This window comes from Wasmannia auropunctata, unplaced genomic scaffold, assembly GCF_000956235.1.
Source record: "Wasmannia auropunctata unplaced genomic scaffold, wasmannia.A_1.0 LD336088.1, whole genome shotgun sequence".
In the NCBI taxonomy this organism is placed as follows: Eukaryota; Metazoa; Arthropoda; class Insecta; order Hymenoptera; family Formicidae; genus Wasmannia; species Wasmannia auropunctata.
In genome coordinates, this window is record NW_012026802.1 from 4,858,178 (window position 1) to 4,886,177 (window position 28,000).

Below are 28,000 nucleotides of genomic sequence, written 5' to 3' on the forward strand. Positions count from 1 at the left end.
GAGTTCTACCGTCGTGTAAGAAGACTCGGTTTGTTGTACGTATATATATGTATATATATATATTATATATACGTATTATATCGTAGCCTTTCCATGCCGTGAACGTAGAGTAGAATTTCTGCACGGGTAGAAACGGTATTGCATAAAGAAGTTAACGGTTTTCACTAGTAGCGTAATCTTAACTGCACCGATAGAAGTTTCGACCCGCGTTTAATGAGGGTCGTATATAATAAGATGATCCCTCGAATCAACAGCTTGTATGTGATAAATACATCTATACCCTATCGACCGCACGCTTGATTAAAGATCACGTAAAATCCTTGTCAATATTTTTTTCGCAGCATCTCTCTTTCTCTCTCTCTCTCGAAATCAGAATGAAGGAAATAGGAATGTGCGCGAGTGCACTGTAGTGCGCTATTCTCTCTATCGACAAGTCGACAAAGCGACTTCTCCTGTGGTGCGATTTCTTTTAGTATTGGAAACGTCTATTAGTACGCCTACGTCGTTCACTGTGAAAACACACTCGAGTCTCATCGCCAGAGTGCCACATCAACGACGCACGTATAAAATACGCAGTGCGCGGACTTGGAGATTGTTATGTGGTGCAAAAAGTGTGTGTGCGGACTAAAGGTCGTGTAACAAAAAGAGACTGGCAACTGTGAAAATGTGTCGTATATGTCAACGCGGATGTTATTATGCAATATCGTTTCTCAGTCTGTACGTCAGATCTTGACTGCTGTAATACGTTAGCTCGGATTCTCTTGCGGATTCTGACAAATCGCTTTTCATTTTAATTCGTAAATTCTGATTAGAATTGCACGCCTTTTTTACTTGTTCCAAAAATAATAGATGTTAATTTTTATACGAAGTGGCGTGGTATCGATCGCCACAGGCAGGAAAATTCATGATATTAAATTTTCAATCTTTACAAGAATATCAAATTAAAATAAAGTTGAAATCAAAATGTGTTAGTAAATTAATTCGATCGAAGCGCTACAAACGACGCGAGAAAAATTCAACATGACGTTTTACGTACGACTATAATTGTCCAGTCTTTACGAACAAGAAAATTTATGATAATGCGATTCCCATGGTTAGGTGATACAAAACTGAGAGCAGATATCTCGCTAAACGTATAACCATGCAGTGTTGATGCGTATCCCACTGGATATAGCGGCGCTGCCGTTAACATACAAGCTCTTTGTGATCACAGAATGTTTCAGAATTTAATTCCAATATTTACAGCCTCATATATCGGCCAAGTGATTGACGAAGTATGCGGCTGTAATTTAAGAGCACGCCCAGGCGCTCCGTTATTCGTCGCGTCGTTTTGGAGCAATATTTCGCGTCGGCGAACGCTATATATGTATATATACTATGCCGGGTGGTGCAACAGTATTCAATTCTTACTTGCACCCAGGCATTCGCGGGAAAATCGGTTCCTGTAATTACCTTAATGAATGGCAACAAAGGCAGGAGAGGCTTGTACCGAGCGATATTATGTTCTCTGTGCGCGGTGTTCTCCTTCGCGCGGTACTCTCCCCCTCGTTCCAACCCGCCTCTCCCGCTTCTCTCACACCGTCTTCCTCTCCTCCTCTCTCTCTCGCTCTCTCTCTCCGCTCTATCTCAAGACCTCTCCCGGTGCTGAGACCGTTTCCTTCGCCATTACATTGTGGCGAACTGTTCGACTAACTTTGAAATAATTAGTCCGGATAATGAAGTTCGGCTGCACAATGGTCTCGGCAGCGAAGGGTAATGAGATTCGCCCTACCCGCGTACTGACGTTTCGGTGCGATATTGATTACTTAAAACGCTTCGATAGTCTTACCAGGATAAATGAGAGAATCGGATTCCGATGAGCAGTTGTTGAATCAGGGCAACTTGGAATTATTGATGCGTGCGGCACTGGGAAGACGGAACTGCTCCCGGCATGTCGCGGCAAATAATGTAATAGGTTCTTTTTTCTCTCCTTATCGCTACTAATTTATTCTTATGGCCGTAGCTATTGCCATAGCAATCTGCACTTTGCAGCTTCTATTGTACACAAATTTGATTATCATAGTTTTTAATATACATTTTTCACGATAACTTCCCTCGATGAAACTACGTCCCCGATTATTAGCACGAGATTACATGAATAATGTTTATTAAAACGTCGTAAAGTGCGCGATTAGTGCACGTATTAAGTGACAATTCTTCATCGACACATAAATGATCGACGGTGTTGTTAACTCTGTTATTATCCACTTTTACAGTCTTTGATTATATCGGTCACTCGAGTTGACGCAATAATACTGAGCTTAAAGATCCAAGGTAAATGCAACGGCCTTGGCCGAGAAGAAAAATCGTAATGCACTTGGACTAATACCCTGCTCTAATTCCGTAGCCAATCGAGCATGGATAGGAAGCCAATCTCGATAAATACTTTAAGCGAATCTTGGTTTACCTTTTCTCATGCCATCAGCAGAACCGAGTTATCGATACGGTACATCGTTATGAAGAAGTTCCCCGTAATGTTTAATAGCCCGTGTTACGCAAACAATTTTCCCTGCCGTCGGCGTGAACGAGAGAGATTTCGTTTCTTTTGGGATGGCTTCGTTCCCAATTGCCGATGGGACACGCACGAATTTTCTCACCCGTGACCGAGCAATAAATCATCACCTGGAAGGACTGAGCACATCGCGCGCGTTCCGTTTTTGACGTTAATCGAACGAACGATGAAATATTAACGAGTGGATAATTTCGACGCGACATTTCGTCGCGACAGCAAGCCGTCGATAAGTTTGATGTCACAGCAGGAGGATATTAACGCGTAACGAGCCACCGTGAGCCGCTAATGACATTACTTTCTTCTATACCGAATCGTATAGTACGCACAGAGAGAAAGGATGAGGGATATCGATCTCACGCGCTCGCGCGAACCTTGTCCTTGACCGGATGCAAAACCGACGCAGCTGCGAGACGAATTGAACCAAGACGAGACGAGAAGAGATGAGCCGAGCCGAGCCGAGCGGTGCGTTCAGGTCTCATTAATGAAAATCATATAAAAGGAGTAACGACCGGCTATACCCGATGTATCACGCTTCTGCATAACGGACTGTTCGTAAAGCATATATTTTACGAGATGACGCGAGCGCGATTGATGAACGCTAAGCGCATCTCCGGCCGCGTTCACCTATTTGTGGAAACTCAACTTAACGAGCATCTAGCTCAAACGACAACTTTTCGCATGGGCTCTCCCTTCATGTACCAATAAATCCGTCAAAGTATACCTCAATTCCCTATATCCGTCAGATATGTATCAGCACGAGAGATTGACTGCACATTTCCGGGATGCCATACCGAAGATAGCGGATAATCAATGAAGTTTTGCCGTAGTCGGGATGGTAATGAGTTTTCGTGAACGAGTGACAGCGAGTGGCAGTAAAGTTATAAAGGAAACAACCTGTACCAGTGAACGAGATATCCATTTGCTTACTTACGAATAATTAAAATAGTTTCGAGAGACAGAGAAGAGCCTCATGCATATATAAAGTTTTCATTGCGGTAATTTACCTCTCTAATTTTCTTCCCTTAACCGGAAGTAACCAATCGTGTCTCACTGAACTGTCATTTGGCAATTTCCTTTTTATTTCGCTCAATTTCCAACGTTACCATTAAAATCTCCGCGGATAGGAGATTAACGTGTTAATTAGAACCCGTATGATGTATGCCTGTCAATCCGGCTACCACTGGCTTCGACTGTCACTGAACTGTAGGAGATAGTAAATTATTGCGTTATACATCATCAACGATACATTATCGATGCGATGGCGACGCATACCTACATGTTTGCCGTGTAATCCGCTAATTGATTGGATGGCACTCACCCTGGATATTTATAAAAAAAAAGTTTTATCAACGTTACACGTGATTAAACTTATTATCATTTTTTGTTTATTAAAACTATGAAAATTTATTTTATTTATATCTGATTATTATATCTTTTTGTGTTTAAATTTTAAATAAACGTTCTCGATAGACGAAACGAAGTTTTAGCTATAAATAATATCATAAATATATCATCGCGACTAATTTTATTTTATTATTTTTCTCTTTCTATTTCTCGTTCTTCTTTTTTCGTCTCTCTCAATAATTTTAATGTATTCTGAGAAGCTATCACATATAAATTTCTTTTTCAATAACATCTCAGTCATGTAAACGTTTTATAGGCATGACCGTGCTACACCCAACCAAAGCATGTACTTTTGCCTCTCCGTGATTATCTGGCATCGATCTGGAATTATAGAGCATGCTCGAGCGTGCTCGCATTTCAACAACACACGCGATCGGAAAAGAACTTAACGCACGAGCGTGAGTTTTTATTTTTATAAGTTTCTCGATATATATCGCGGCAGCCGCAAAATTTACACACAAAGGGAACACACCTGCATTCGCTAGAACAGGTTGGCTTTTAAAGTCGCATGATCAAGCGATCCGGGAACTTTGACCGTTCGCGTTTAAAAGTTACAAATTGCGATGTCAGATAACTGTTCGGAAACCAAATTACGAACATGAAAATTCATCCCTTTATTTTCAAGAATAACCATATAAATGGAAATGGTACTGCGTTAGTATTTCCTTTACGGTATCAATTTTGTACTGTAGATATACTGAATAATGAATAATAAGAAAATGAAAAGAAATTTTCTTAAATAAATATTCAACCAATCAAAATATAAAATAATTAAAACTTTTTGCAAATAAAATTAAATAACATCTTTATCATCACAAATATAACAAAAGTGATCATTATAAAGAAATAAGGACAAAAATCGAATTGCCACGAATGTGTTCTTCGATAGTGCAAGATTGGTTTCTCATCTTGACCGAATCGTGCAGAAGAAGGGGATTTAACGAGCACTCGCGTGTTAGACCCCTCGCCTCGGGGGAAGCGATGAAAAATCGCGACGGCACATAACTCGTTCTCTAAACGCAATCTCCCGGAAATAAAATTCCCCTGAAAAGATGATCGATGAAATGCGACGATAGCCTCTATCTCTCTTCTCCTCCCCCCTCCCCTCTTGTACTGCGGCGCTCGCAGCCAGCTGTGAGGATTACAACCGCCTCGCTGTTATAACGGTACACACCCGCACGCGTATGTACTTACAAGGCGACTGCTATGCGAAGCGAAATCAGAATGCTATATTATATATCCCCCCGTTCCCCGTCTCGCGAATTTGCCGCATTTAGGATCCGTCCGCCCGGGAGGAAGTGACGATGTTCATTCAACTGTGCGTTTCCGAGAAGTCGTAAAACCGGAGAGCGTAGTTCGGTCGTTCTACCGGGAGGAAGAAACTGCCCATTACCGCGTGAGAAAGTAACAGATCAACCGTTGCGTCCACAACGCGATCGTCCTTAGATTTGCCCCCGAATTACGCGTGAGAGCTCGGCACGTATACACCGCGCTCCGCGTACGCGTGTATCTAAGTATATCGCGCTCACCCTGATTCTGACGCGCGTCCTTCATCTTGAATAACTATCCACGTCCGGTCACGTACAATTTTTTGGTAACGGCTCATAATTCGTGCATTATATACACGCACGATCAGCTTGAGGCGGATTTCGGGATCCGACCGCGCTCTCGGTCCCGTGGAATGCCTCCATTTCCCGTTAGCGTGAGGCGACGGTCACGAAAGGATATCGCGCCATGTAACAGTTCCGTGTGATTTAACCGTATCTCGAAGTTATTTCAGTATTTCAGTATTAGTATTATCTGGTCAAGCGTCAGAGGTTGATTTGCAGATATTTAGATAAGCGCAAATTTATTTTCCTAGACAATTTCTATTTTCAACCTGAATACAAAATGGAAAAAGATCTCACAAGTCACAATTTGGCGCTTGATCAAACGACGCGTATAGCAAATCATTTCGAAGATGCACTTTATAAGAATCGTGATATAAATTAAATGGAAAGGATATTCCGCGCGATCTGCACACCTGGTGGAAGAAATACTGTATGTAGAAGGAATACGGGCAACAAACAGGATATATCAAAGAGGTAGTAGCGTGATAATATCCCCTTTGTTCTTGCGTCAAGGATAACGCCCGCATTTTTCTTTTGACTACAACACGGTTTACGTTTCTCGATATTGAAATATGTACACATACGTACAAGTAATAAAATCAGAGAGAGAGAGAGAGAGAGTAAATTGCACCGGAAATAATCAGTATATATTGAAAACAGGAATCACGCATTAACGTTATTATGTACATATGCATACGTGCTGCGCATGAAATACTTCATTAGAACATAATTAATTCGCGATTTAATGGATAAGATAACGTAGAAATCAGAGGATGTGCAAGAGGCTGTGAATACCGCGAATCGCCAATATCATCGCAAGTAGGTCCAAGAACCTCTTTTCCGGCACGTAAACGACTAACTAGCTGCCGCTGGCGGTGTTTCCGTTCGCGTTACACGATAATCACAACATCCATGTCATCTATTTCAGAATTATTCCGACGCCAACCACCGAATGCGGGCATCTCGTTACATAAACCCGCTCAATTAAGGGAATTCTCAAAAGAGGACAAGATGCTCCCCCTTCTGTCCCTTGTCTTTGAACATATAACTTGCCTTCCCTATGTATTCGCGCCCTTCTCGCTTTGTGTCTCCGTCCTCGTCTCCTAGACTGGAATTCTGATAAGACGTGGTGTGGCGGGGAGAGCGCAGCCACTTCCGCTTCTAGATCATTGTTTGTGAACGGTTAATAGCCCCCTGGGTACATCTACCCGGCTGTCTGAAGTCTGGTCGCTCTCATGGAAGCGCAAACCATCTCCTTCCCTCTATAACCTTTCCGTTCCCCTCCATCCCCTATTTTGGTCTCTATTTGCCGGGGCGCATGTGCTCCGTCTCTCTCGTTCCTTCCCTCCACCTCGCGTCGCCTCCCTTCCCTCTGCCTGTCTCTTCCGTACTCTCCGCGGCGTCGTTTCTTTCTGGCTGACTTCCTCTCTCGCTTCCTTCTTACCGTTCACCGTCGGTTCCCTCGAAAAATTATGCGCTCTCAGAGGTGAACATCCGTTTTACACGAGAGCAAAACGCGAGCGCACGCATACGTGTGAGCGCGCGCGGCTTCTTCTGCTTCTTCTTCTTCTTCTTTTTTTTTTTCTTTTCCTTTGGCATTTCGCGCACGTATACCTATATACACTCATCCGGCGCGTATGCGTGTTTCTGCATTTACGCGTGAGCAAAATGCTGCTCACCACGACCAGTAATTGAAGACTTCGGGCGTGAATGGGAGTGCCACGTGGACGAGTGAAATTAATTGCTGCCGGCACCGTTAGCCTCATAGATCGTAGGCGGCTCGCACGGAGGTACGTATACGGTCGTCTTCCTCGATAAGTGAGACCCGAGCGCCTCGTCCACGAGGTGAAGATTATCCGAAAAAGTCCTACGCGCGGCTAAGAAACGCGCCGGGAACAACGTTCGTGACCCCGAACGCGATCGGGAGGAGGGAATCTCCGTGTAATCGGTCATTGACTACCTGTGCAAGGTCAGAGGGCCCCGTCCGTTTAAACCCGGAAAACAGAGCTCCGCTTGCCATTTAGGATAAGCCTGTGAATTGAACGAAGAGAGAGAGAGAGAGAGAGAAAGAGAAAGCCGAAGAATGCATATTTGTTTGTAAAATTAGATGCGCGATTATTGTCTGCTAATATCACATCCGTGCGATGTTACTCTTCAGACCTCGTTTGCATAATTAAGAATAATACTCATAATTTCTTTTTCGAAAGATCTCTTTAACCGAACCTGTTTTTGCGCAAGTTTTTCGCATCGCGATCCGACATTTCGCTTAATTACCATTAATTAAATTAAGATTATCTTAATTATCGGCTGTTATTTATCCTCAACAAGAATCCAAGTATAACCCCCTGAAGGCAATGTCGATTTTACGCCATGCCCTTATATAGGACACGCATGATTCATTCATGATGTATATAACCACGAGCTTACGCGATTTTTAAGTAGACGGAAAGATGTTAATAGCCCGGGGGAAAGAGGGCAGGCCAGCGTTCATCACCTCGGTCAAGAAAAAGATAACACACATCTATACACCCATGCCAACCGTCCGTAAGCCACCTTCGCGAGGTTAACGGTGCAAGGCAAGATGGTCCGTGCGCAGCGTCGGATCGCTCAATTCTCTCCAACATATGCGTGGGACTCGAGGCTCGAGTGCCCTCGGAAGAATTAACAGTTACCTCGGCGGCGACGAGGAAGAGGGATGACGACTCGGGAGTAAGAGAGCCGGGAGGGAGGAGACACACACTCGAGGATTACGTTTCGCCGATGAAGGAGAGCGCGACCCATTTGGCCACGGCGAAGCACTAAACACACGTTAGGGTTAAAAATAATTGGCCGCCCGGGGCCCTTCCGGAGGTACCAGATGTATCGTGGAGAGGAGGAGATCACCGCTCCACCGTCGCGAAACGGGTATTCGGCCAAATCGACGATCAGAAATAAGAGAATTTAAGAGACGGGACCACCAGCAGACGGCGATTATGTGACGCGGGGTAGGAAGTTCATTATTACAGGCTCGAAAACGTTTAATAGAGATAAATGGCTTTGGGGGGAAATTGGCTACAATTAATTGGGTTGATCCGACGAGAAGGGCGAGAAGCAATAATAAAATAGGACTGTGAAAAGATTGGAGAAGACATCACAGGTAGAGAAACGCGAGAGGATCTTAAAACATTTTATTAAATCGTGTATCTCATCGTGTGTGGTTTTTATTTAATAGAGTAATTAAATGGGTATCTCGTTCTGGCTTCCTGAATCGATTAACGTCTCGCGATTCTACCGAAATCTTAGTTTATGGGCCTTATAATGCCGTGATGGGCGTTTTAATCGCGATAACGAAGCGAACAATGTACGGAAGTTTCGGCGATAAAAATACTGAGCACGAGATATTGCGAGAAAATTGTAGCAGCTAATTTGGATCATCGTGTTTAAGCTGTTTCCTCATATATTAACGGATAATGAATCACGCTAAGGATGATTATAAAGCAAGAAGCCTAATCGAATCAAAGATCGTGGATGGATAGGACTAAGAACATCAATGCTATATAAATGTAGATGTATGTTAATAATACGACGAGCATTTATTAATGAGATATAACGATGATGACGATGAATTATTGCTAACTACTAGAATTGCATGTTGGTAAGACAATAAGTATAAAAAAACAATACGTTTCAGTCTCTCTCCTCCAATTCGTCATAGAATCTACCAACAAGATTAATTGCACTCGGCAGGATTATTTTTTTAGAAAGGAGAGGATGAGATGAAACTGGAATAATCGGCAGCAAAGCGGCCCGATTACGAGATAATGACGGAGATTTCGTACGAATGCGAAGTACCATGGTAATGAATCTCTTAAATCTAACTTTTTAGAGATCCCATTACGGAACTAATTGCACAAAAAAAAGGTGGAAGATTTGACCGTATCATGCGTACTTCGCGCATCCTGGAGGACTAGCAGGCAAACGATCGAGGTCACGAAGAACGATAATCGACGTGAGAAAGGGGGAGAGTCGTAAAATTTAGTTATAATTCGCCGTGGAAATACCAGGCGCGGTAAAAAGAAGGGAGAAAGCGATGGGAAGAAGAAGAGCAAGAAGAAGAGCGGGACTTAGGCGGAAAAAGAACGCGAGAAAGAGAGGAGAGACTTCGCAGCGGTGAGGCAGCATTTCCGTTGCCCGGAGGTTTAACCAAAGTCCGGCGCTCGTTACGGGACTCCCGCCTCTCGATTACACGTCCGGCGCGGCGGAGATGTGAACAACCTTCGCGTATTGGAGATGACGTAAATATTACAGGCTCGTTAGCGGGAGAGCACGTACGCGCAGGTGCACGACGCGTCGTACTGCCGCGTACGGATCAGCCCGAGACCCCGTAATGTGAGGCAGATGCCTCACTTTGGACTTACTGAAGCAACGCCTACAATCCGCTGCACATGCAGCGTTTAGATACCAGACGCGATGACGCCGAATTATCGAGTCTCTCTGGCAGGCTAGGACGGCTCGGCCGGGACGTGATATCGCCAATACGACAAACGCTCACTCTGATCATATATATCGCGTTTGCACTCGCGATTGTTTTACGTAAGATAAAAGAAATTTTTCATTTAAAGCTAATTAATAATGGAAATGTTGACAGCAACACAGCAAATAAAATAATTCGATATTTTAAACATAAAGCAATATTTTGCATATTATTTTTATATTATATTCATTCGATAGCATTATATAATACACACGTATCAATATTAATATTACACATATTTACATTACATTCTTGTCCATTGTCTTTTTCTCTCTCTTCGTTATAACGTCAATTAATATTTATAAAGAATAAACAGTAATATGGATTTCGCAAATATTACAAGCTTTCGGAAAGGCGCATATCTCTTTATTATATCACATTTCTGAAAAATATTAACTTGTATAAATATGCATAATTTGAACATACAGATTGATATTGTCGATTAATTGCGTATATTAGCATCAATACTCCCGATACTTATTTCGAAGTCTTTATCGAAGTTTCACTCGAATAAAGTTTCGTATTTGAAGGATAGAATTTGCACAAAAGTTTACGCTGGGTGAATTTCGAGATCGCTCCTCTTTCAAGGAGTATCAATTTACAAATTTACGATCATTATACAAAATGTTGCCCGCGAACTTGTACATACGTTGCGCGAAAGTTTCTCGCGGTATTGGTTCCGACACAGCGTACCATCGCATGCGAATATCCGGCGAAGCGCAAACGCCGAAGTTGTCCACGGGCTTTTTACAGTAAGCAGGAGATTTAATGTGACGTTACGGCGCGCGACGCGACTTCGCAACTAAGTTCCCGGGTCTCGGTGTCGTAAACGTCAGAAAACATCCTTTCGCAGGCCGGCTGCAAGAAACGTAATCCGAGCGTTTAGCAGGCTGAAGCCTGCGTGATGAAGTTCCTCTACGAAACGAAGAGCCGCGTTGTAAAATTTTTAACGATCCTAGTGCGTTATTCTTACGTCTAAATCTTCTCTGAACTGTCACATCAATAATACGATGATCATTAGTTTATACGTTTTATCGGCTTCATTATCCGTAAGGAACAAATTTTTCTCTCACGATGTTCTTAGTAGGCTTGAAGACTTTCCGAGATACCCGATAACACCGATTCGTTCGTCGGACCTCTTTCTACAGCAACAGCTGTCTCGCTAAACCAGCGTTAGTGTCGCGAATTGCAAATCGCTGCTGAGGAAGGTCGACTAAGATCCAAATGCTTTCAGATACAATGCGCTACTTCCGGGATATACAAGCTGTTTGAGGGGGGATTACAAGCGAAACTAGGATTCGGTAACTGATTGTATCTTGAATAATCCAATGAGGAAGGTATCGTGCGCTTGAGACGCGATATCGAATTTAATTAATGTATATACCGTAAACGGCGGCTTATTCGTCGCTGCTTGATTAAAGCCGGGTATCGCTGCAGTTACTCGACAATCTCATACGATCTCATAAGTCGTTCGAAATGAGCAACTTCTCCTCGCAGCCTGTCCCCGAGCAAGAAATTTTGTCCCAATCAAGCCGGTCGCCCGACTTCCGGCGTGTAATTAAAGACACACGGATTACTAGCGAACGATAACAAGGTGGAAAACGGCTAGGCCCGGATTCAACGAGGCGAATGAATTCAAGAAGCGTGACTAACAACTTCATAGATTCGCTGACCTTCGCTTTCAGATGGCCGTCGCCGCCGCCGCCGCCGCCGCCGCCGTTGACTCTGCATGCATACGCGATAGCGTGCGCAACGCTCCCTGAATTTCGGATTACTCTCTTTATGTCATACCCATTCTGCGCGGCCTCGTTACGTTAAATATACGGTTATGAGGTTGTCGTGTTACGTGGAATGGAGATATGGAAAAAGCGTCGGGTGGGTGGAGCGCGCGCTACGTATCATCGGACGAGACTCGCGCGCGCGGCAGCAATTACTTGCCAGCCGCGACGACAACGACGTGCCTCGACCTCCCGATTGTTTAACGCGGTTAAGCGGAATGTAAGCTCGCGACTTAATTGGAAGTCGGTGTAACGCGAAAGCGCACTTCTCTCTCTCTCTCTCTCTCCCATCCGTGGCCGCCGTCGTCTTAAATTACACGGCGGTATCGCGCATCGCGCACGGCAACGCACACGAGACGTTAATCTTTTTCTTACCGGGTTTCCGAATTCGCCGCGTCACGGTACAAGCGATATTACGTGATGGCTTATCCCGCACGGCTCGTCCCCTGTACCTCGTCAAGCAGGAGGCGTGTCGTTGTTAAGGAGAATAAGGCAACGATGAACGATGCCAGCCGAATTATCGTGCGTACGCACAACGGATTCCGCGAGCCGTTCAGAAGGGAGGAGATGAAATTTTAACCGGCTCTTTCGCCCGGGTAGTCCCGTTACTCCCACGTTAGCGGCACCGACCTCCGCCGAGTCGTGACAATTTTCAGAGGCAGAGTGGAAGTGACGCCAGCCAGTATATTACAGATCTTTTTAACCTCCAGGCCCGCCTTGCGCGCTTTGCAAATATTCAAATGGCTCCGCTAATGGACTCCCCTCCCTTTCACACGGTGCCGTACCTCGACCGGTCTTGCATCAAAGTGGTACAACGGGAGTGAGCGTAGCAAAAGGGACATCCATCTTCCCCTGACCCACTCGATGTAACGGTGGGACCCGAAAATTACGGACTAACCGAAAATCACACTACTCTCTCTCTCTCTCTCTCTTTCTCTTTCTCTCTCGCTCTCTCAGTCTCTCGTTCGGTATTCCTGTTCTTCTCACTCTTCCGTTCTGGTCGTTGACTTCTCCGCAATGCCGCGTATCTTCGTATCTCACGCCAGCACGCTTTGTATTCGCGAATGCAATCATTAAATTACATTATACTCGACATAATCAAGTTGTACTTACGTGAATTATACAATTACATGTTTCGTCATACTTAAAACGAAATCGCTAACGCAAACTTGTAGATTCATAAAATAATTAGTACATGCAATTGTTTTATCTGTGAAACAAGTTAAAATATCCGACTTTTTTAAATTAGCTGTACACGTACTTTACTTCAAAGTAAACGGTACTTTCAGTATCTTTGTAATTTTTTGAGAAATCTCTTAAAAATAGCAACAGTAATTGAAGTCGAAAGCAGTATAGCGTTACGAGGAGGAACTAATTAATACGTTTGCGAACTTTTATCTGACTCTCGTGGGACAGGCCAAGTTTTTGTTACATCGCAAACTTTTAACACATATATTGCGAGTTTACTCGTTTCCACCGGCACCAAGAAAGCGAAATTTTACGAAAGTGCACACGGATCCACAGCTGTTGGGTAACAGTCAAACTTGCCCTAAGGCATTTAACGAAGTCGTCGAACTCTCCGTAGGAGTTTCATCGCCACCAGCGTCAAACACGCACACCAGCTTGTGCTTCGGCCTTTCCACGCGATAAGAATAACATTCGAAGCGTGTTGAACTTATGTAAAACGGGATATCGCCCACGGAAATGCAGTGGGTGACTTGCAAATCTAGGAACCTGCAGGATCTTCTCTGCACGAGACACATAATTCTCGTCACTTTGCTGCTGCATTATTTTACACAGGGAAGACGACACAACCGTAATAATTTCGTTGACGTTAATTGCGAGCAATTTTTCTCGCGATGGTATCGCCGTAATTTACATTGCAGAAACCGTATCATTTTACATGTGACTCTCTCTTTGATCTTGTTTTCCACGGTTATGCAATTTAATTATACTATATTTCCATAAAGAAGACCAGCAATTTTATATTCCCCGGATTCAACTCTCGACGCGAATTCTGCTTTATTATACTTTACTGCAGCCCAACGACATTTTTTTTAACGCAAATTTGGAAGATGATGAGATTCGTTAATAAACAAAATATTAAATTTCGCGCAAAATTGAGATTATTTCTCTTAACGAATTATCGCGGGTATCATCGCGATAAGTCACGAGTCGCGACACCGTGTCGCATTCGCGATACGATCGCGATTACACAGATTTCGCGTGTCACTTTTCGCCATCTCGCGCGGAATCACGACTCGTGAAAGAATTAACCGCGACGATGCACACTTGGGCGTGGTACCGTTACCCACTTCTCTTCGCGGGTATGCATACCGAAAATGGTTCTGCTTCAGTTACTAAAACGATGGGAATTTTGCGTTATGCGCGCGTCTAAGGGCGAGGCGCGGTATAAAAGAAGTGCGAAGAAGGAGAAAGAGCCGGCCGCTGTTGCTTCTGCGGTAACAGCAGTTACAGCGGTAATTTTACTTTACGCCGGCAATAAATGCGCTCCGCTCACGCACGCTTCCGCGATAGCGCTTACTATCTCACTCTCCCTGCGTCTCTCTCAAGTTGTTTCTCTTTCTCTCTTTCCCATACTACCCCTCTTATTCTCCATATCTGTCTTTTACGCATGCCACTATAATACAGCGGCACGAGTCTCACGTTGAGAAAAAAAATTCGGAATTGCATGCCATTGCTTGACACGTATTACACACGCGACGAGCATATTGAAACCAGGGTGGTCCTTAGCCGGATATTAATTCCGCAATCCAAGTCAGTGCAGCTTTGTAATCATGTACGAGCGCACAAGGGAGATTAGAGAAACCAGTCGTCACACGTCAAATACCAGTCTTGTCCAATTTAGCAAAGTTAAAAATCGCGATATCTACTTAATGATTTGTTTGTAGTATGAGAAATATCTTTAAAGATTATTATATCTTCAGAGATTATTGAATACGTTAAGACGAGAGAGAGAGAGAGAGAGAGAGAGAGAGAGAGAGAGAGAGAGAGAGAGAGAGAGAGAGAGAGAGCGTGTAAGCTACTTTTTATATCGTCAAATTTTGCATTAACAGTAGAACGAATTCAGCGCACGGAAAAATTGATCCTAGTTTTTTACCTATCACTCCGTGACATTTCAATAAACGAAGTTGCACGGGATGTAGAACCTGCCTTCTCCGTCGTTTGCATAACAATGGCGGGTGAGAAAAATTGCTTTCCGCGCTCGCCGTCACAAACACGGTTGCGACTCGCCAAACGAGGCGCTGATAACAAAATAGCGCTTACGGTCGATCACGAGTTCACGATTCGTTACCTGCAAATTGGTTTGTATTTACGATGGTCGTCACTGCCGCGGATCGCTTGTGCGACTCGAATAGTTAAATCGTGCATTTCAAACGAGCGCGAGTAGATTGTACTTCAAATGCCAGGCTATGTACATAATTGATTGGCGTATGCGAACAAAGCCGGAACGTCACGAGCCAGTTTTGCAGCGCGTAGGAGGCCCCTCGCCCTCCCCCCCTCCCCCTCTTCCTCTCTCTTTCGTCGACCGCCGCCGCGCCGGGTATGTAGCCGGATGAAATCACCCGATTAACGGCTCTTTGCCTCGACTAAATTACCGCAGAATTAGGCAAGCCGATTACATTTGCGCCGATGTACAACCCGCGCGTACCGTATATTCGCCCGCGCGTTGCCGCTTACCAGGAATGCGTTAGCCTGCACGATTTAGTAGGCATAGCTGCACTGGATTATGCGCGTGTTGACAAAATGACAGACAGTCCGTGGAGAGGTTGGGATCTTAATTCAGAAATGCTGAAGCCCCCTGGGAGAGCCCCATCGAGTCGCGTCACTTGCGCGGAACTCGCCGCGCCTCACTCGGCATTCATTTTTACTTTGTTACGGGAGATTCTAAGCACGCGCTTCCATTAAATCCCGCGATTTTATAAAGTGTAGCCCTACCAGATATCTTCCCGTCGGATTAAACGCGCGCTACCCCACGAGTTGGACGAATTATTAAGCCATTAGCGACGCCGGAATGGATTGCACCAGGCTATACGGACTCGCCATAATAGGAGCAGTTATTGACTTTGCCAGGTACGAACGTCGACGCATCGGTCACCTTCGGGAGCAGTAGAATCGAATCGTATTACGCGCATGTTCACAACGTGACAGACAAATTGCTACACTATCGGATCCAAGGCTCCCGGTAGTACCCAATGCACTTCCGCATCTCTATTCTCAAGATAAGCACCGTTCTCCACACGTGAACTGGTTCATATTTCATGACTCGTTCGTATTTCATGTCTCACATGTTTGATTATCTTCGTCTGCGAAGGCGAAGGTATCATGTTCGCGTTCGGTATCGATATTGCAGGCTCTCTTTGTCGGCGCGATCGTAATCGTGAAACGTTAATTAGAGTCATCAACTAAATTTTCTCGCTGCTCCTACCGACGTAGATTAGACTCATCAGCTGGTGGAAATAAAAAAAAAACATGGCTAAGTCGAATTAGTCAATCACTGAATGCAATTGAGTCTTACGGTCAATTATCTTTATTACAGGAGCTTATCACGCTAGACTGAATTGCGCCAATACAGTCCGGATTAATTAAACCCTGATAATACGGACAGAAATAATATATCTTGCTTCATCGGGCTTAATGCTAATTGGCTTTGGTACAAGCGGCCCTTAGGACTTGTCCGCGTCTCCGCGCGCGATTCCGCGTACTACTACTAATTACGAAGCGAGTCAGTATTAACGAACTTGAGAAAAAAAAAGGAAAGCGCGGCGGAGGGTGACGAAGCGAGGGTGGAGGATCGCGTTAAAACGTGAAACGTCGTTGCCGCAGCCGCAGGCGGGCTTGGCCACGGATGAAACCGGGTGATGACGACGCGTAATTACTTTCCCGGATAAACAGGCCCGTCGGTGAAGTTCAAGCGATGAGCGAGTCAACTACGGCGTAACTCCGCGCGCACGCACATGGCCGCGTCGCGTCGCAACGGCGGCGGGATCAGCGAGCGTGATGCGGCGGCCCGCCGCGAACGGGGTGAGGAGGCGGGATGCGGTTTAGGGGGAATCGTGAGCGCGGCGCGTATCAAACTTTGTTTTGTCACGGCGGGAATCGTTTGCCGCACGATGTAACTTATTGTTGTGTTTACTAAACGTAGTTACGCATCGAGCGCAACTCCCATGCGACGGCGCGTCGCGAGCGCAACCCCCTTGTCGCCGACGTTGCCGTTGTCGTCGTCGTCGTTGTTCGCACTGCAGGAGCACTTTATTCTTGGTGCGCATGCCATTAATTCCCGCGCTCCCGCACATGGTCCGCACCCTTTGCCGAATCACCGGCGTTTTCCGACGGTGGAAGCAGAAATTTCAGATGTCTCTTTGTCGCGGGCAGCGGACACCCTTCTACCCTCCATTTACTCACTTCCATCAGCGCGAGAGCATAGTGCTCGTGGTGTCGCGACGTCGCGCCGTCGTTGACAACGCGTAGACAAGTGTGCTTGAGAATTGTATACGATATGAAAAGAGAGTCTGCGTGGAACTTGGGCGCGTAAAGAACCAGGAGACAATCAGAGAAAGAGAAAGAGAGAGAAAGAGAGAGAGAGAGAGAGAGATCGCGCGAATGCGGTCAACCGTGAAACAATGGCTGACGGAGAACCCACGAAATTCTTTCCTGCTACACTAAAACTCATTCGCAGGAATACATAGGACTCCAGGAAACACCGATTCCGTTAGCCGCCACGTATGATGGTGCCATTAATAGAAGCGTAATACTTTGTAATTTAGCGTCAAGATTGAGTTTCAAATAGGAATTCGTCAACAGTTAATGTGTAAAGGAAATTGCATTCGTCTCGAAATATTCTCTTAATGGTGAGACTTAATATCTCACATCGCGTGCAATAGTTGTAATAAAACGAGAATGAGAACACCGAAAGCTGTGTGTTGAACGGAGTGTGTATTTCTAGTGCTAAAAATGCCGGCGTGCAGCGAGGGGGACACATTTCATTACTTCGCGAGACTGGTATAACAGTATTTCGCAAATGATCCGAGTAGCGCGCGAAACGTTGCGAGATAGCTACTTCGCGCGCGCAGGGGATTCACGCCGGTGTAACAGGTTTAAAGTTGTCGCCATTAACCGAAGTAGTTTGTAACATTCCCACGTTTGACCCCCGCGGTACTGCAAAGCGCCAGCCACGACGTGGATAATACAGCCGACTTATTTCGACTATTTCCGCGATGCGGCGTCTCGCGCCGTGACTATGTTACGAGTGACACGCAAGTATGTTACCCCCCGAGTACACGGCGATAAAGGGAAACGGGCGGGCGGAAGAATCCTCAGAAATTTCTCGCGCGCTGTCTCTCGCAGGCGCGACGCGAGTAATTCGCGAGTGTGTTGCGGAGTGTGTACGCGCGCGCACACCAGACAAATCCAGCAATTGGACCACCTGAATTATATTCGCTGAGATATGCGAATAACAAGCGCGAGATATTGCACCGAGCGACGCGTATAACATCGTTTTAAATGCGATAAAAAGCTCACATGCCGCGCGCGCGCGCGAGACTTTTAAGATGCAAACTGGCTGCTTATCGCGTCAGGTCACCATCGCGACAGACAGCGACCTTCCGTGGGATCTCACGACGCGTATATATTCAGCGTGCACACGAGTCTCGGTAGGAGATGGAAGAAAGGGAAGATTGAGTGGGTGACCGCGCGCGGGAAAGAAAAGGGAAAAAGAACCGGTCTCTGCCGCGTATCTGCAGTCCCTAGCGCGATACCCATCTTTGATATAGAACCGGATTCGCCGGGCTACTCATTGCACGGGAATTACGTTTTCGCGTAAATATGTATGTATGTGTAATCGCGGCCACGCGCGCGGCGAACGCGCGTAAATCCGGGTCGCGTTACATGTTCCTCGTGCGCGTGCAGCTCTGTCGGTCAAGGTATGAGAATGTTGCTTGATCGTGACTGGTCACGTAACATTCCTCCGCGCTAATTAATCGCGGAGATTTCTGTCCGCCCGCAGTCGAAGAAACACAATGGAGCGTGTTACAGGTACGATTGGATTACAATACGCGCCGGTGTCCTACATTTTCTTTTCGCGCGTAGACATGTTCCAAATCGTCGTAGCGATGACCTCTCCGATCATCGCGAGGAATCAATCGGCCAGCGTAGCCAGCGGGGGATACAGATACGAAATTTTCCGCTCGAGCGATTGACTATGCGCCTAACGCACGCACACATACGCACATGCACGCGCATATATATACACGCGCGCGCGATCGTATCAATTTTCACACCCTCGTGCTGACGTTATTACGGTGAAATTTGAAACGGTGTGACAACGTGCTGACGCGATAGCGGCGCTCCGCGTTGCGGAATCCTCAACGCGCTGAATATGGATGACTATTCTCCTGCTACGCGCGAGGTAGCTATTTGTGGTACATTGAGCTGTCACATGGCGTGCGGAATTACGGGGGTTTCCAATGATAACCCGTTAAACGAACGTACGGATGGACGAAGCAGCTAACAGACACGCGATAATAGCTATAGTCCGTGTCCACGGCGTCTCGCTTCTATTTTCTATCAAAAGAGAAACGTGCGTAACGGCAGCGAAATGACTGTGTCGATTAATCATATCGATTGCAATAGTCCAAGTCCTAAGCAGAAAATTATTTCAACTATTACGTCATCCATAAACGAAGAATAGTCTTCACTATTTAACGCTTATACTACGAAATATCAAGAGTGAAAGTGTATTACGCACATACAGAAGTACCGCGATTAGAAAATTTGTGAACAGTTAATTTTGTCTGTTGTTATTACCATTTTATCAGCTTTGATAGTAAGGTGTGTAAAGAGTCCACGAATTTGATGTTAAATGACAATACTCAATGCGCAGTAATTAGATTGCATCGCGCGAGAAGTGCTGTTGCACGTATCTACACGCGGGATACAAATAAACCCAGAACTGGGCGAATAATCGCGATACGGGCAGATCATTTGCAAACGGGTTAATAACCCAGACGGCAAGACTTATCGGCGCGATCGTGAATCATTCGAGCAACCTGTCGGGTTGCTGCGAATAAGGCTGCGGCGCGGCGCTTCGGCATGTGTCCCGTTTCGCAGTGCCCACGCTTCAGGAATGCGTCACGCGTACCTCGTCCCACATACAGAACGGTGCATATCGCTGTACCGTTGCCGGTTCGAAGCGCGAATCGTCAAACAAGTGGCATATACCGAGTCGCAATAGATACGAGACAGATTAGAATGATTATTTAACCTTTTTCCCCCGATATAAACATATTCCGTCACTCACTTAACTAACAGTAACCTGATAACGCAATGGTAATCTTAATAAATCATACGTTCCCAAGTGACAACCTTTGCGGGACAAAATATCTGAAACGATAAATATAAATAAAATCCGTTGGTGGAATGGTATACGATATTTATTTATGATAACAGTACTCACACATGCAGTACCTACGCAAAATAGAACGCATATATGCATATTTGCAATTAATTGGATTTACGAACGATTTAAAAATTATGAAATTATGTAGGGGGAACATTCGAACTAATGAGCGTTCCGAGTACACGTCTTTTTCAAATTTATTATGCAAAATGCAAAAAAGTATATATAATAATTTAGTTAACGAGTAATTAAGTTTCTACAGAAGGCTTCATCCATTTGTACCTACATTGCTGCAGTATCATCTTCTTCTGATGTTGCAAGGATCACTTGTGTTTGATTTACACGGTAGATTTACACGAGAGTTAATTTACACCTACAAGAAAGCATCGGCGCACGAAGTGTATCATGTATAACAGCAACTGTTTCGCAACTAAATTAACGGTTATAGCATTATTGCATGCAGCAGTGCCATACACTTGGATGTAAAATCTTCTATGTCAAATAAACAGATGGCTTTGCTTATTATGATCGTGAGAACTGCGTATCCTACTTTTGCGCCAAATTGCGGCTAAAATAAGCAAATAAGTAATTTAACAGATCAAAGTTCAATCAATTAAAATATTTTTATTGATGATATTAGATAAGATTATCTCGATCAGACATTCCATGAAAAATAGATTTCCAATTTATTAAGAAATCAATCAAAGTATGATTCGCTTGGAAGTTTTGTTTAATTTTTAACGTTCTATTTTGGCTGAGTATAAAATTAACACAAAAACGATCAATAAACAATTAACTAAGAGACATAGATTGAAGATATATTAAGAAATGTAGGTCGTACTGTACTCATTCCATTGGCCACGTGGCGCATATCGCAGTTTTTTTTTAGGGGGGTGGGGGGGGGTGGCAACGAGCTAAGCGACGCACGTTCGCGTACCGTTGCCAGACAAGGTGCCTTAATTTTTGATCGTGGCATGCATGATGAGACCGCGATTCCATTCCCAAAAGAGGTCTTCCTGCGAGCAGCCTTGCGTGCATCACGTGCGTCGGCCGGCTCGACGTGCGGCACGTTTCGAAACGGCGGCCGCGGAAACGCGAACACACCGCACCGCACCGCACCGCACCACACCGTAATAGAAACCAGACGTGGGCTGCTTGCCGGCGCGCGTGAATTTCACGCGCGCGATATTAAAGACCTTAATGGACGGCCATTAATTACCACGGTCGAGCCTTAGCTATGCCGCGAGAAACCGCACAGTCCGGTAGTCGGGCATTCGTCTTCGAGAATTCCTCTCCCACACATCGAAGTCCGAAGGAGTCTCGGCTAGGTACGAAAAAGGGGATTGGAGGAAGAGGAGGAGGAGGCGGCGGGATCGAAAGAGTTTATTGCACGTATCTCGGGAATATGGTATCTCGGCACCGCACGTTCGAGTTCCCGGAACAATCGCTCCTGTAGCGTATCGCGAACATTCGCGGACGTGTACAATTATCCCGTCGAGCCCCGCCGGCGGCTCAATTAAGCATCGCCCCCTCCGCGAGGATTTATTTTCTCTAACTTCACTTACTCTCGCGCCGTCATACTTTCTCGCGAGAAACGTCGAATCGCTTTCGTATAGCTTCTCCACGATGTGGAACCTTCTTGACGTTTCTTACCTGATCCATTAATCTTTTACTTAAACAAATATTTTTTCCATTAGACACGTTTCTTCCACGATAGAGGAAAACACGCCCTCTTCTTCCATCGTTAAGCGAATTATGGTACACAAATACATTGCATCTTGCTCCAATTTGCATCATAAATTTAAGTAACTTTGTTGAATATTGTTTTTGGTACAGTAACGTAATATATATGCATATATCTCGGCGTGTATGCAATTCGAAAAATGTATCCAAAGTATTCTTTCGCGGAGAGCTATCGCGAAATAAACCGCGAACTTGTCTTCCGACTTTGGTAGATTCGCAGATTGTCTCGACGGAAACGTTCGCCGACGGCAGGAATTCCGATGCTCGTGTCGAACGAGAAACTCGTGCGCGGCACCTTTCTTAGGCTGTATAGACTGCGAATGTACGCGCGCCAGCAGTAAAGAGAAAGAGAGGGAGGGAAGGGGGAGAAAGAGAGAGAGATGCGAAGAGAGAAAAGGGTCATTGCCCCAGGAAAATCTCGCAAGTCGCAAATCCTTCCGAGCGGCCGAGAAGCGACGTCCGGTCGGCGTGAAACGTCGTTAATCACGACGGGATTCGGTATCGAGTTTCATCCCCCGTCCCGAGGCGAGTATCTCTCGCCGAGGCGCGTATCCTACGCCTGAGACACGCACGCACGCCGGGAGTGCGCCGTACCACCAAGGCATCCACCTGACGACGTCGACCTCCGCGTGAGGAGGCACGGCCTTCGCATATTCCGGCCTTGGTGCGTCCGTAGCCCCGGCGAAGATTTACTCGTGTTATAATTGAAGCGATCATCGCCGTCAGTCGGTGCCCCCACGAGGCGCGCGATCCAGCCGCGTTATCACCTCCGCGTTCCGCACGCATTAATTCCACCCGAGCGAGATTTTTAAAAATGCAAATACGCGCGGACACGCTGAGCGCCCACGTATCCAATTTCTTCGTATATTTTACCATGAAACAAGACGGATTATAGAGGTTAAAATTAAGTCGTATATCACCGGTTTTCCGCGACTAATACAATGTGATACTTGCATGTCCATTAGCATCTCCAGCGTTACAAACGTTTATGTCTTTATGTCTCATTTGCGAGAGAAGGAATTTTACGTAAAGTGTAAAATTGTACGTAAAATGTAATTATAGAACTATAAATGGAACGTGTAGGAGATATTTAAATTGGTGCGACTTTTTGTTCGACGGACAAAAATATTGCGCGCGATAGTGCGAAGAGAGCTGAATTATTAAAAGTCTCATGTTATATAACGAGGAATTAATATAGAAGTTGAAACAGGATACGATGTGTGTAACGATATAATGTAAACTTCAACGTGATATTAATCGATTTTAGCCATTCATTTCATTTTTTCTGCTATGTATATATATATGTAACGTATCAACGCACTCGAAAAGGATTAATAGAATATAATTTTATTAGCCTACGTTGATTATATGTATATCACATACGCATAACAGATTTGAGGAAACAGGTAGACACATCCAATTCCACCTGTAATAATCGGTTGTCAATACGTTAGACGTCTCGAGCAATTTCCACGTTAATTTCTCGGTAATTTGATTTTCGTCGGGTGTATATTACGCGATGCTATAACGTCGAGGGAGGGATTTAATCGCGCGGAGTAAATAATCTGCATCGCCGGCGCAAGGAGATGTCGTAACGCGTCCACTACGCAATCGGAGTTTCAGGATAAAGCGACGACGGGACGGAGAGAGAAGGGGGAGGGGGGGGGTGGGAGGGGCGGAGACGATGCGAAGCACATGCGGATAAAACTGTATCGACATTTTTCCGCGCGTTCATACCAATCGTTTTTCTACCGGTTTTAATTGCGATTACAGTTGCGCGATTCCAAGCCATGCGCGTCCGCGGCTTTCGTCGTTACCGGTTTCGTATCCGGAGCAGCGTGATAAACTGTCGACTGTTTACCTTGATAAGTCCAATATCCCGGAGCCGCTCCAGTTAGCAATCGGTTAAGCAATCGAGTAGCAGATCTTCAAGATCGAAAACAAGATCGTCTACACGTGGCTGATTCGATAACGCCGATAAACCCACAATACACCGTCGTGAATACCCCCGGTCGCATACGTATACGCCGATGAATCTGGCGGAATAGGTATCCTGTAATACCGGGAATTTCAGACGAGAGAGATCCGCGCCAGATCTCGCTCGTAACTTGTAGCGAACGATAATGTGTATTACGGTAAATGATATACGCTACGTGCGCGTATTAAACGTACACCTCTACCGCGAAGCGGTCCATCTGATGGCATCAATTATTACAAGCTTCTCGTATATCCGCCTGTCATATATAGAGCGGAACACTAAAAGTCACCACTATCTGGCACTTATCGATGCAAAGTAGCTGCCATTGATAAGGCACTTGGATTAGGTTACCCGTACCAATGTCACGCATGCATTCCTTCTATTTCCTAGATTCTGTGGCACGTTTTATTATGTGTTTTCTTCGGGCATATTTATAACTTTTTAACAGTACATTTAACACAAGAGTTTATTGCATTTCACTAATCTAATTATATACGACGTCATACTTTTATATGTAGGTAATCTTTAAATGTAGGTAATATGTAGGTAATCGTTCGCGAAAAACATTTGAGGTATCATCCAGCTTTTTGACGTTTAACCGGCAAACTGATGGCATACACAAGAATCTGATTTCTCGCATCGACTTTCCGTCAGCGGCTATGTGTGTCGGTTTCGCGTTGGTTTACTGTTACGATGCATCACGACGCTGTTTCGGACAACTTCTCGTATGTGGAGTAGTACATAGAACGCGTCCCAGTTCCCTTTTAACCGCAGCTTCTCTGACCAATCGAGATTGATTTTTCTTTAGCGAAAAGTGACACTCTGTGACATTTCGTACATATGTATGTATATATATATATATATATATATATATATATGTACATACAAGTTTCATGTTTATCTGTACTTTAAATAAGAACGTCGTAAAGGCGTCACCGCTGTGTGATGAACTTATTCGCCGATAATCAAGGATGCAGACTGAAATCGAAGTTTTGCTACGAGGATAGGAAAAGCCAAGTTTCCTCTCAAGTGCATGAAATTCGGAGGTTTCCTCTCGTTGAATAGGGTCTAATTGGCTCTAATAGAGAACGAAATTTCGCCCGCGGGTTGAACTTTGCCATTTTTAGTCGTCCTTCAATACTCCGTTACGGAGAGCAGCGGGCGAAAGTTCCTCTGTCCGTCATCAATTATTTCTAAACTCGGGAGGCGATTCGCGGGACGATTATAGCGGCTCTCATGCGGCACCGTTCAAAGTGGTTCTCGGCCGTACGCTCGGATCGATCGGATTCGAGAATGAGGACGGGAGGGGGGAGGGGGAAGGGATAACCTCTTCGTAAAAGCGCGGAGAGATACACTTTCTGCCCGGTCTCGATACAGACTATACGGATGCACGTGCAAGATGCAGATGTGTGCGATGTGTATACGTGTGCTAAGACTGTGTGGGCGATTGTAAAACGTACACCCTGAACCTCCGCATTTACGTCCTGCTAAGTGGACGACATAATCCCACGCCGGATTACCGCCGGCTTGCCTGATAGCGTCGGTTCCTTTTACCACGGGGTTTTCGGACTTTGTGCGCCGGGTATCAGCGCACAAAGTCGCTTAATTTTCGACTGATCTTGACACGATCGCGTTGCGGATTCTCGTCATGCATATATACCGCTTCCTTCTATTAATGCTGCATGCGCATTCACGGTTAAAAGCGGATATTTCTTAATCTCCTTGCCGGACTCTTCCGCAATCTCCACGTCTCTCTCCCTCACTTTTTCGACCTTGTTCTAACGAACCGTTATCCCCAGTATCCCCGTCGGCGTATACAGGACGTCTCGCGAGCCATGTAATTCTTCACGACTATGAACTCCAAGCGAAATTTAGGTAAGAGATCATCCGTTGCACCGTTTTAATCTCGTATGTTAAAGATCGCGATGAAAAAAAAAATTGAGTGCTCGCGCATTTAAAGCCAATCGAAAAACGAATCTATATATACCAATATAATTTATATTTACGCGTTTTGAAAGTTTGTAGACAAAATAACTTTATTTGGAATTATTCATCAGTTCCGCTAGCTATGCCTCACGACAATGACTATTTTCTTTAACGGTCTGCGGTTTGGAATAAGCACGCGCGAATTCTGGGGCACATGTGCATGCACGTGCGTCGTCGCCGGATTTCAAGCCGGGAAGCTGACGACTACGCCCCGAAGACACCATCGCGGCAGACAGGCAGTCAGACAGCGCCGTAATAAATTGCTACCGTATTAATGACGTTCCGGCACACCGACGACCGAGGTCGTGACATCCTTTCGGTCTCTCCGGTTCGTGTGCACGCCATACCTTCTTGTCTTGCGGTCGTGCTTTCCGAGGATGAACCGCGAAGTGATAATCAAACAGCCGATATTGATTTCGGTAATTTTACTCCGTTATTGCGTTATTATTTCTCGCGGATAAATGCGCTCGTGCCATCTCCGCGACGCGACGGTATACTCGTTTAGCTTGGAATATAAAATATAAAATGAAAATTTCCGCTTGCAACTCGTTCCAGTTTAGACTGGAAACCGAACGGTAATATTATTGCTTTGTATTTTTTTTTTAATGGCTTTGCGCGACAATTATCATTGTATAAAATACACGCGTCTCATCTCCTTGTTCCGTCGATGTATTGATCATGCCATTCTAATGACAAATTGCTATCGATTCTCTTCTGGAATGACTCAATTAAACATCGTTGCTGAACAGCCGGTCGTAATTATTATGTAACGTTAGACACGTGCGAGTATGACCACGTACCCTGTAGGATAGATCGATATGTATTTCCAAGGTGCGGTTGCGTGGGAAGTAAGCGTGGTATGGAGCGACGAGCAGATTCTCACTAAAGACAATCTAGTAGGTTACAAGTTCTCGTGCCGATAGAACGTTTAGAAAAATGATTTGATTCCTGGTTAGGGGCCCTCGGGTGCGCGTGATTTGTGTTCGAGCCCGACGCCATTTGTCATTGCCGGCACCGTTACGTCCCACGGGCCCCTCGGGACTCGAGGTCGAAAAGCCGAAGTTAAATTTAACAAGCTTAACCGATAACTCCCGCACGGATCGGCACGGATCGCCGTATGTATATACATATACATACACAAACACACACACACACACACACACACTCTCTCTCTCTCTCTCTATGGGATACCATCTATGCGACTATCGTCTATGCTATATCGAAATCGCGCGCAGCGCATTCGCGTGCATCAACCAATCGCGGATATACCACGGAGATTTGGAAACAGTGATCTCGCGTGTCAGTCGGCATATTAAATCGCGGCAAGCGTGTGTTTCATTCCCGAGCGACTCGTCGCCTCGTCTCGCGTCGCGTCGCGTCGCAACGCCTCGCGTTTACGTTGCCCCTCGGGCATCCGGTATCCACGTATTCATGTTCGACATTCGAGAGAACGGGAGCGATGCGACGCAACGCGACGCGACGCCCGGCCCGCGAGAGGGCAATTCTCTAATCCCGCACGTACGGCCCGCGTGCGAACGCGGCGATATTACGGTTATTTTTCAAGCCGACTGCCAGCACTGACCCGCTATTACCGTGGATGCGATTCATTACCGCCCGGCGCACCGGCCGACTAAAGTGTATTGTGTTACGTTATGATTGATCGCGCAGCGCGATCCGCTGAACAAGCATGTCCCATCTGTCACCAATAAATATCCAATTTCAAGTTAGAATGATATATAAGACATTTTAACGTCGCGTTTTTAGCGACGTCGCCGCCGCGCCGCGTAATAGGATCATTTATTAAGAAAATTGGCTGTTGGGATATTCATCGTCATCTTCGTCGTTTTCGTGGTCTTGCTCGTCGTCACGTTCCCGTCGGCACGAAGGACGATGCGTTACCCCGCGCGACATTCCAAGACGGTGGGGAAGAACAGGCGCAAACCCCGGGAACCCCGAACGTTTCTCTCTCTCTCTCTCTCTCTCTCTCTCTCTCTCTCTCTCTCTCCCCTCAAATCTAT

General features: G+C 45.5%; 1 protein-coding gene across 2 annotated transcripts in view; it reads right to left on the reverse strand.

Annotated features, from left to right (window-relative positions):
* The window catches only part of LOC105448347 (autophagy-related protein 16-1), a 391,410-nt gene that overhangs the window by 61,320 nt on the left and 302,090 nt on the right, over positions 1-28,000 (reverse strand). The window lies entirely within an intron of this gene.